We start from the raw sequence: 10600 nt of genomic DNA, 5'->3' as shown, positions 1-10600 counted from the left end.
GGCGGAGCAGGCAAGAGGGGCTGAATGGCCTACTCCTGTTCCTATGTTCCTATGATATTATTTATATGGAATTCCGACAGGCATTTGATAAGGTTCCACACAAGAGACTGTTGGCAAAAATGAAAGCGCATGGAACTTGAGGCAATGTGTTGACATGGGTAGAGAATTGGTTAGGAGATTGGAGACAGAGAGTAGGGATAATGGGTACATACTCCAATTGGCAGGATGCGACTAGTGGTGTCCCCCAGGGATCTGTAACTGGGGTCTCAGCTTCTCACCATATTTATCAATGACTTAGATGAAGGAACAGGGAGTCGTATATCCAAGTTTGCTGATGACACTAAGTTAGGTGGTGCAGTAAGTAATGTGGATGCGACTGTAAAGTTGCAAAGGGACATTGATAGATTAAGTGAGTGGGCAAAGCTATGGCAGATGGAGTTCAATGTGGGGTCATCCACTTTGGAACGATGGTCAAGGTATTTTCCAAATGGTAAGAAGCTCGGAACTGTGGAGAAGCAAAGAGAATTAACGGTTCATTTCCATAAATCAGTAAAAGCTAATGGACAGGTCCAAAAATAATTTAAAAGGCGAACGGAATGTTAGCCTTTATCTGAGGGGGCTGGAATATAAAGAAGTGGAAGTTATGTTCCAGTTATATAAAGCTCTGGTTGGACTGCGTCTGGAGTAACTGCGTTCAGTTTTGGACACTGCACCTCAGGAAGGATAGATTGGCCTTGGAGGGGGTGCAGAGCAGATTCACCAGAATGTTACCGGGGCTAAAAACGTTAAATTATGAGGACAGGCTGCATAGACTGAGCTCGTATTCCATCGATTATGGAAGATTGAAGGGCGGTCTGAGCGAGGTGTTTAACATGTTCAAATGATTCGATAGAATAGAGAGAGAGAATCAGTTTCCTCTGGGGAATCAAGAACGAGGGGGACATAACCTTAAAAAATTCGAACCATGCCATTCAGGTTCGAAAACAGGAAGCACTTTTTTACACAAAGGGCAGTAGAAGTCTGGAACGCTGTCCCCCAAAAGGCTGTGGATGCTGGGAGTCAATTGAAGCTTTCAAGACTGAGATCGATAGAGTTTTGTTGGGTCAGGGTATCGAGGGACAGGGAGCAAAGGCAGGTTAATGGATTTCAGTTACAGATCATCTCTGATCGAATTGAAGGGCGGAACAGGTTCAAGGGGCTGAATGGCCTCCTCCTGTTCCCAATGGAAATGTTGAGAATATGCTTTGTTGAGGCTGTGACGTCTGGGTCAACCCCTGTCCTAACAAGGCAGGCCACATTTGGGAGTTTAATAACTTTGAAATGAACATTTTTCTTTTGTGACTTGTGCAACTTCGATCAATTGAATAGTTATGAAAGAGAATCAATGCAGTCATTCGAACTTCTGGCTGATAACCCAAACAAAGGTTTCTGCAGTGTAGCAGTTATCACGTTTGCTTTATACGTGGAAAGTCCCTGGTTCAATCCTGAGCAGAAACATTATGTTGGGGCAAATTTATTTTTTCTCTGTGAAATAGCCGGTCTGTTAAATTGAACACAAATTCGTGGTCTCACGAGCATTGAACATTTTAAACCGAGCCCTTAAAAATACAGTGTGTAAAATGAGAAGGGATAAAAAGTTCATCGCACAAAAGAAATTATTAAAGTTTTCCAACTTCCCTCAGTCGCCTTTCATTCTGCAAAATAACGTTATCGGTTAATTAATGGTGATGAAAACAATGATTGTTTTTTTTTCTTCCCACAGACTTTGAGTGAGTTCATGCGATGAATACAACAAGTGTTCAAAAGTTGTTTCCCTGACCGGGAATCGAACCCGGGCCGCGGCGGTGAAAGCGCCGAATCCGAACCACTAGACCACCAGGGAGCGCTGTTCGTTGGTTTATCAGATGTAATATGGATTTCCCTTTCTCTGTGATTCAGCTTTTAATTATTTTTAGCTCCTGATTGCGGATATTCCCGTGATTAAATAGGAATAAAGTACAATAGGCTCAGGAAAACCCGGGGAGGTGGCATCCCGCTCACCGAGCCTTTCCAGCAGCACTTATCTTACCAAGCACTGGAGTGAATGAAACTTTCTCCGGGGGGGTCTCAATGTGGAAAGGGTGGCGAGTGAAAAAGCCATTTGTAAGTCAGGATGGCCGAGCGGTCTAAGGCGCTGCGTTCAGGTCGCAGTCTCCATTGGAGGCGTGGGTTCGAATCCCACTTCTGACATCAGTTATTTCGACTCCTATTTTATTTGTTGCTGGAGCTGCGGTTGATTTTTCGGCCCTGTTGATTTGCTCTTCCCGCAAAAAGCAACAAGGTCTCGATCCACGGCACGTATTGCCGCCCACCGGCTCATCCCGAAACCGAGCTTTAAACGAAAATATGCTTTAAACACAAGGCAAACAACTATGGAGAGAACAGACACTCGGGGAAATGTACCATAGGAACAGGAGTCGGCCATTCAGCCCCTCGAGTCCGCTCCGCCATTTGATAAGATCGTAGTTGACCTGTGATCTCACTCCATATACCTGCCTTTGGCCCATATCCCTTAATACCTTCCGTTGGCAAAAAGCTATCGATCTCAGATTTAAAAATTGCAATTAAGCAAACATCAATTGCCGTTAGGGAAAAAATGTTCCAAACTTCTTCCACCCTTTGTGTGTCGAAGTGTTTTCTAATCTCACTCCTGAAAGATCTGGCTCTAATTTTTAGACTGTGCCCCCAAGTCCTAGAATCCCCAACCAGCGGAAATAGTTTCTCTCTATCCAGAAAATGTCAATGACACAGTCAACGAAAGGTGCAGTTCACGAAGGCGGCTCACCAGCACCTTCTCAAGAGCAATTAGGTTATCGGCAATAAATGCTGACCTTGTCATTGACACCCACATCCCATGATTGAAGACAAAAAAAAGTCGCCTGCATGGCCGACTAATTTCCTGCTGCTAAACGACGGGAAGAATGAAACCATCGGCTTCAGTCCTTTGAACGAACTGTATACACCTGCCGTCGAGCTCAATCCCCACTTGGTCCTCTGCCCCGAATATCCACTACATCAGAAAATCCTCCATAACATCGAATCACAGCATGGAAACATCACAGAAGGAGGCCATTCGGCCCATCGTGCCTGTGCCAACTCTTTGAAAGAGCTATCCAATTGGACCTACTCCCCTTCCCTTTCCCCATAGCCCTGCAAAATTTTCCCCTTCAAGTATTTATCCAGTTCCCCTTTGAATGTTATTATTGAATCTGTTTCCACCACCGTTTCAGGCAGCGCATTCCAGATCATGTCAACTCGCTGCGTAAAAAAAAAATCTCCTCATCTCACCTCTGTTGCCAATTACCTTAAATCTGTGTCCTCTGGTTACCATCCTTTCTGGCACTGGAAATAGTTTCTCCTGATTTATTCTATCAAAACCGTTCATGATTTTAAACACCTCTGTTAAATCTCCCCTCAACCGTCTCTGCTCAAAGGAGAACAACCCCAGCTTCTCCAGTCTCTCCACCTCACTGAAGTCCCTCATCCCTGGCACCATTCTAGTAAATCACCTCTGCACCCTCTCTAAGGCCTTGACATCCTTCCTAAAGTGTGGTGGGCAGAATTGTGTGGTGGCCAGCTGGGGCCTAACCAGTGATTTATAAAGGTTTAGCATAAGTTCATTGCTTTTGTACTCGATGCCTCTATTAATAAAGTCAAAGATTCCGAACACTTTTTTTTTTGCAATCTATTCAACTTGTCCTGCCACCTTCAAAGATTTGTGTACGTATAGCCCCAGGTCTCTCTGTTGCTGCACCCCCTTTAAAATTGCACCATTTATTTTAAAGAGCTGGCACAGACTCGATGGGCCGAATGGCCTCCTGTGATTCTATGATTCTATGTTTTTGATGACACCTCTATGAAGCGCTTTGGGATATCCCCCAGAAGTGGGAGTCACCAGTTCACTTTCTCACTTAACACTATCATCTAACCTTGGCTGGACTAAACAGATGTTTTCGTGGTGTAATGGTTATCATGTTGACCTCACACACGAAAAACTCCCGGTTTAATCCCGGGTCAGAAACAATTTGCTGGAACTTGCTCCTCACAAACTTCCAGGCGCGAGCTTTCCCTCGTGTAAATTGGGCTGCAATCCTTTCACATTCAACAACGGCTGCACCAGATTCCTGGTCTCATAAACACTGAACATTTTTAAGCAGACTCCTAAAATAAAGTGCAAAAAATCAGAAGGGATGAAAGTCAGAAAAGTTAGCATAGTTTCGACAGTCACTCGGCAAACTTGTTAGCATTTCGTTCAGTGCGAAACAGAAAGTTGTGGGTTTATTAATGGTTATTAAAATAATTATCTCAGAGACTTGAATTATTCTGTGTAATTAAGTGAACTGTTTTGTAAATACAAATGCCCTAACTGGAAATCGAACGCGGGCCGTGGTTGTAAGAGCGCAAAATCGTAACCATTAGACGACTAAGTAGCTCGATAAAAAAAGTATATAAAAATATATTTCTGATTTGTTAGATGTAAATGCATTTCATGACTGCTAATTACAAAATGCACCTACATGTATCTGTATTATTTATTCACTTATTGGTGTGTACATATTGTAAATGGATTTAGATGTATCTGTATTATTTATTCATTTATTGGGGTGTATATATTGTAAATGTATTTTCTGGATATTTATTTCTCTATCTCTTATTTTTCATTACACACAAATACATAACACAGATACAGAGATATAATGATAACCACCACACAGTTACACCCACATGTATTTATAAGTGTCACAGATGCAATCATATATATTTATAACAAGATATATCATATTGTAAAAAATAATCCAAATAAATTTATAAATGGCACACATAACATAAACACTCACTTTATAAAGAAGCAAAGAAGCATGACATCCATTTATACACATCCATAATTTAAATTTTCACACCTGTGAGCAAACCTGAACAAAGTCCACACACCGAAAGTCTCAGCGTTTTTCAGATGCTGCCCTTCCTGTTATGCATTTTTAGCAGTTCCTTTCCTGTGATGTGATGATTCTGGGTGCCGGGTGTGTGCAATTGGATTTGCTGCAGTCATGCTGCCGCGGACAGGTGAAGGCTGCTTCTGAGGCTGCCTGACACCCGGTGGGAGTGGGCGGGGATTTGGTAATCTGAAATAAATGAAACGGTGTATGAGAAACTTATCTAAAGGTAAACATGCAAGTTCCTGCTATTGGATCTCGTGGCGCAACGGTAGCGTGTCTGATTTCAGATCAAGCGGTTGCGTGTTCAAATCACGTCGAGATTACACTCTTATTTCGCGCTGGTCGGACTCTGAATAATTCCGGAGTTCGCATTGTATTCCCTTTTTCACAATAAACAGAACCCTGCTCTAAATTCTGCCCCACTGGTTCCCCAGTGTCAGGGAGAGAAACGTCTGATTCCCTCATTGATTTATTGCAAGAAACATACACAAGCACACTTATTAATTCAAAATCAGCCTGCAGCTGCACACGCACAGAGATAAGCACAGCCAGAGAGACAGGCCAACAACCGGAAATAGACAAACCGGTTTCTCAGAGAATTGCCTGTACCTCCACGGTCGAATGTAAGGGCTTTTGTTGTTCGCTTTCGTTCCACACCTTGGAATTCAGGATAATCTGGTGCGTGGTTTATCGGACAAGGCATGGGCGCAATGGCCCGAATGGCCTGCTTCTGAGCTGTATCCTTCCACGATTCTAAACTCAGCCCCTGGGGCGGAGCCAGCAGCTGCCTCACTGCAATAACAGACCAATTGGAGATAATTCAGCAGACCCGGCTAGCTCAGTCGGTAGAGCATGAGACGCTTAATCTCAAGGTCGTGGGTTTAAGCCCCACGTTGGGCGAATTCTGTTTTAAACTTTCACGCTGCTTTCGCAAGTGAACCCTCCGCTTGCTTGACTGTCAGTGCAAGAGACGAGTCTGCAAGTGCCGCGTCCTCTGCAATGGTCTAAAAATTTATGAGGAGCAGAAGGTTATTCGGGGTTCAGATACACAAACCTCTCTGATGAGCCTGAGATTTTGTCAGAGGTTGCTGTCTCCCCGACATCTCTTGCCCTCTTACGAGGCACTTGCTCTGGTTTCAATTTCCAAACTGGGTGAGTTGGTGATCGGGTGTAGGAGAGCTGGTTTGTGATCTGAGTCGGAGACTCATCGGCCCCGGGTAAGAGAGAGAAAAAAATCAGTCCAGGCCCGGCCCTAATCAGCGGATGTGCAAGAAAACACGGGAGGAGGGTGCGGTGTGACATCCATGTCAAACCAACTGCCCGAACAAAGCTGGCCACAGTCACAGAATCAGAATGGCTACTTCCTGAGGGAGGGGAGGCCGGTTCAAGTGGAAAAGGATCCGGTCGAGAATGATCTGATTCATTCGGTTAGGGGAGGCAAATTAAGGAGCTCCTTCGGAACGTTAATTACTTGAAATGAAGACTTTTTCCTGTGTAACTTGTGTGGTTTTGATGAATGAAATGTTTGTAAAAAGGCATCCGTAGAGAAGGATTGAGAGCTTTTAGGACAAGAGGGGAAATGAGGAGGTTTTTTTCACACAGAGGGTTGTTCCGATCTGGTGGCCACTCCCTGAAAGGGCGGTGGAAGCAGCTTTCATAGGAACTTTCAAAAGGCAATTGGACAGGTACTTGAAGAGGACTGATTTGCAAGGTTACGGGGAAAAGGCTGGGTTTTTTGGACTAAATTGGACAGCTCTTTCAAAGAGTAGGCAGGGCAACACGGCCGAATGGCCTCCTTCTGTGCTGTAAAATTGTATGATTCTCTTGCATGATTTTAGTATGGGACAGGAGAGATGTTGTTTAAAGAGAAGTAAAAGTGTCCCAATCCGAGCAGAGAGAGGTGACTGGTCAGTTCCCCTCTGTCCAGTATAAATCACCAGCGGTTTTTTGTGGTGTAGTGGTTATCAGTTCGCATTGCAAGCGAACAGCCCTGCTTTCGATCCTGGGCGGACAATTTATGTTGCAATTGCTGTTTACAATCTATATTAATGACTGAGATGAGGGGACCGAGTGTAATGTATCCAAGGTTGCTGATGATAAAAAGGTAGGTGGGAAAGTAAGCCGTGAGGAGGACGCAAAGGGAGGTGGACAGGTTAAGTGATTGGGTAAGAAGGTGGCAGTTGGAGTATAAGGTGGGAAAATGTGAAATTGTCCACTTTGGTAGGAAGAATAGAAAAGCAGAATATTTTTTAAAAGGTGAGAGTCCAATAAATGTTGTTATTCATAGTTGGGTGTACTTGTAAACAAATCACAGAAAGTTAACATGCAGGTACAGTAAGCAATTAGGAAGAACAATGGTATGTTGGCCTTTTTGCAAGGAGGTTGGAGTATAAGAGTAAGGAAGTCTTGCTGCAATTAAATAGGGCTTTGGTGAGAACACACCTGGAGTACTTTGATGTAGTCTACTTGGATTTTAGCAAGGCTTTTGACAAGGTCCCAATTGGCAGACTGGTCAAAAAAGATGTGATTGCACTAGAGAGGGTACAGAGGAGATTTACGAGGAGGTTGCCAGGGCTGGAGATTTTTGGCTGTGAGGAAAGATTGGAGAGGATGGGGTTGTTTTCTTTGGAACAGAGGAATCTGAGGAGTGATTTAATTGAGGTGTACAAAATTATGAAGGGCCTAGATAGAGTGGATGGGAAGGACCTATTTACCATAGCAGGGAGGTCAATAACCAGGGGGCATAGATTTAAAGTGATTGGTAGAAGGATTAGAGGGGAGCTGAGGAGAATTTTTTCACCCAGAGGGTGTTTGTGGTCTGGAACTCAATGCCTGAAAGGGTGGTATAGGCAGAATCCCTCGTTACATTTTTTTTAAAAATACTTGGATTTGCACCTGAAGTGGTGTAACCTGCAAGACGACGGACCGATTGCTGGAAAGTGGGATGAGGCTGGGTGGCTCATTTTCGGCCGGCCCGGACGCGATGGGCCGAATGGCCTCCTTCTGTGCCGTCAATTTGCGATGATTCTGCAAAAGTGGCTCGTGTTTTTTGCAAGAGCAAATTCCCTGACCGGGAATCGAACCCGGGCCGTGGCGGTGAAAGCGCCGAATCCTAACCACTTGACCACCAGGGAAAACGTGGAAAGTTGCTATTAGGTACAAATAATATTTATGGTTTAGTGACTCTGTTAGTTGCAAATGTATTTACATGAATCTGTATTATTTATTTATTTATTGGGGTGTATATACTGTAAATCTACTTCTGGCGCTGATAAGAGTCCATATAATTCCGCAATTAATGTTTCATTTGCGTTTTGACAATAACAGGTCTGTCTCACTGGTTCCCCAGTGTCAGGGAGGGAAGTGTCTGATGCCCTCTTTTATTTGATGTTACAAACAGAAGACAAACAATCGTATTCGTTCAAAATCAACCTGAAGGTGGACACACACACAGAGATAAACACAGCCAATGATATGGTCGTTATGTTGGGATTGCTGCACATGCATACCCAGGGGCGAGTTCACTGCAATGACAGACAAGAGCGGCTGAGCTTTTCAGGCCTGGTTAACTCCGTCGATAGAGTGTGAGATTCTAAATCTCAAGGGCGTGGGCTCAAGCCTCATGTTAGGCGTATTCTGATTTAAACTTTTTATGTTGCTTTCAGGGGTGAACCCCAGCTCTGACTTCCCCCGACATCCCGTGCAGTGTCACCGCACACATTGTGGTCGCGCCCGGGCTGATTTCTCTCTCTCTCACCCGGGTCCGCTGAGTCTGCTGTACCGTGATCACCAACTCACCCAGTTTGTAAATTTAAACCGGAACAGGTGTCTCGCAAAGGGCAAGAGAAGTAGGGAAGGCTGCAACCTCTGACAAAATCTCATTCCAATTAAAGGTTTGTGTATCTGAACCCCTGACACTTTCTGCAACTTTTAAAAGTTTTGACATTCACTGTACAGGACGCGGCACCTTGAGACTCGTCTCTGACACTCACAGTGATGCGTTGGGCTGTTTTCACTCGTAAAACAGCTATTGTGATATTCTGATATTGTCTTAGACTCCCTCCCCAGAGGAAAGGATTTGTCTATCTCACTTTCAAAATCCTAAAAAGCGATCTATATTCCAGGGAATACAAGTATGTCACCGCTCCTCATAATTTAACCCTTCGAGCCCTGCTAACATTCTGGTAAATCTGGGCTGCGCTCCTTCCAAGGCCAATATACCCTTTTGGAGTAAAAGGAAATAAAATTTAAAATGAGCGTCACTGAGGATCAGTTTTCTATCACTCAAAGTTATCTGCTTAATGAAGTAAAAGATGCAGCTTACAAAGAATAAGGGAGCAGCCACTGTCTCCATTTTTGGCAGGAGAAGAAAATCAACCTGGATGTTCATGGAGACCAAGTTCCAACATAATTTTCCGCCCGGGATCGAAACGGGGACTTTTCGCGTATTAAGCAAATGTGAGAACCACTACACTACAGAAACCGATGGTATCTTGCTCAACGCAATGGGCAACTGAATGGTGTCCTCTCTCTGCTCGTACTTGGAATGAGTTCTTTCAAGTATAGCAAGAGATTCAGACAGTGGCTGCTCCACCTTTTCTTTAAAAAGTCTCAGGGTCGTGGGTTTGAGCCTCACGTTGGGCGAGTACCGTTTTAAACGTTGATGCTGCTTCCACCGGTGAGCCCCAGCTCTGACACTTCCCCTCGCCCCCCTCCGTCTCACCGCGCACGATGGAGCCGCGCCCGGGTTGAATCTCTCCAATTAGGTTTCCGCTCCAGTTGCAGCATGAAATGGTCCTTATCAAAGTCACAAATGATACTCCATGTGACTACCACCATGATAAACTATCCCTCCTCATCCTTCTCAAATACAATATCTCACCGTGCTGTTATCCTGTTAGACGAGTTTCCTCTCTCTGCTCTTATTTGGAATGTGTTGCTTTTCCGACTGATAACACTTAGTATCATCGTATTATGTTAGTCCACAAGAGGAGACCATTCGGCCCATCGTGCCTGTGCTGGGTCAAACACACGTATTCGTTCAAAATTCGTTCAGAGATGGATTGAGTGCCTTGTTGTCAGAAAATTGGCTGAACCCCCACAGTCTGCAGCTTTCCTCCTCGCTGTCAACCACACGGCCTATTTTTGTGTCACCCGCAAATTTCTTAATCATGTCCCCTAAGTTTCGGTCCAAATCGTTAATGTGGAGCACAAAAAGCAAAAGACCAAGTACCGAGCCCTGCGGCACCCCACTGGAAACAGCCTTCCAGCCACAAAAACACCCGTCGACCATTACACTTTCCTTCCTGCCACTGAGCTAATTTTGGATCCAACAAGCCACATTCCCTTGGATCCCATGGTCCTTTCCTTTTTTGACCAATCTGCCATGTGGGAACTTTTCAAAAGCCTTGCTAAAATCCATGCAGATGACATCAATTGCGCTACCCTCATCCATCCTTCTTATCACCTCCTCGAAAAATTCAATCAGGTTCGTCAGACACAACTTCCCCTTAACAAATCCATGCTGACTGTCCTTGATTCGTCCGTGCCTTTCGAAGTGACAGTTCATCCTGTCCCTCAGAATTGATTCCAATAATCTGAAATGGAGTCTTTCTCCTGCTTGC

At 44.5% G+C, this 10600-nt stretch overlaps 4 non-coding genes across 4 annotated transcripts; 2 read left to right on the top strand and 2 right to left on the bottom strand.

Moving 5' to 3' along the window:
* Positions 1-1810: 1810 nt before the first annotated feature.
* On the bottom strand, positions 1811-1882 carry trnae-uuc (transfer RNA glutamic acid (anticodon UUC)). The gene has a single exon. It is a non-coding gene; the product is annotated as a tRNA-Glu (tRNA).
* A 264-nt stretch (positions 1883-2146) lies between these two features.
* On the top strand, positions 2147-2229 carry trnal-cag (transfer RNA leucine (anticodon CAG)). The gene has a single exon. It is a non-coding gene; the product is annotated as a tRNA-Leu (tRNA).
* Positions 2230-5803: 3574 nt separating this feature from the next.
* On the top strand, positions 5804-5876 carry trnak-cuu (transfer RNA lysine (anticodon CUU)). The gene has a single exon. It is a non-coding gene; the product is annotated as a tRNA-Lys (tRNA).
* A 2162-nt stretch (positions 5877-8038) lies between these two features.
* On the bottom strand, positions 8039-8110 carry trnae-uuc (transfer RNA glutamic acid (anticodon UUC)). The gene has a single exon. It is a non-coding gene; the product is annotated as a tRNA-Glu (tRNA).
* Between the last annotated feature and the right edge of the window lie 2490 nt (positions 8111-10600).

Source organism: Heptranchias perlo, unplaced genomic scaffold (genome assembly GCF_035084215.1).
Source record: "Heptranchias perlo isolate sHepPer1 unplaced genomic scaffold, sHepPer1.hap1 HAP1_SCAFFOLD_50, whole genome shotgun sequence".
Classification (NCBI taxonomy): Eukaryota; Metazoa; Chordata; class Chondrichthyes; order Hexanchiformes; family Hexanchidae; genus Heptranchias; species Heptranchias perlo.
Note: the sequence above shows the minus strand (reverse complement) of the source record. Positions and strands in the feature narration are given on the sequence as shown.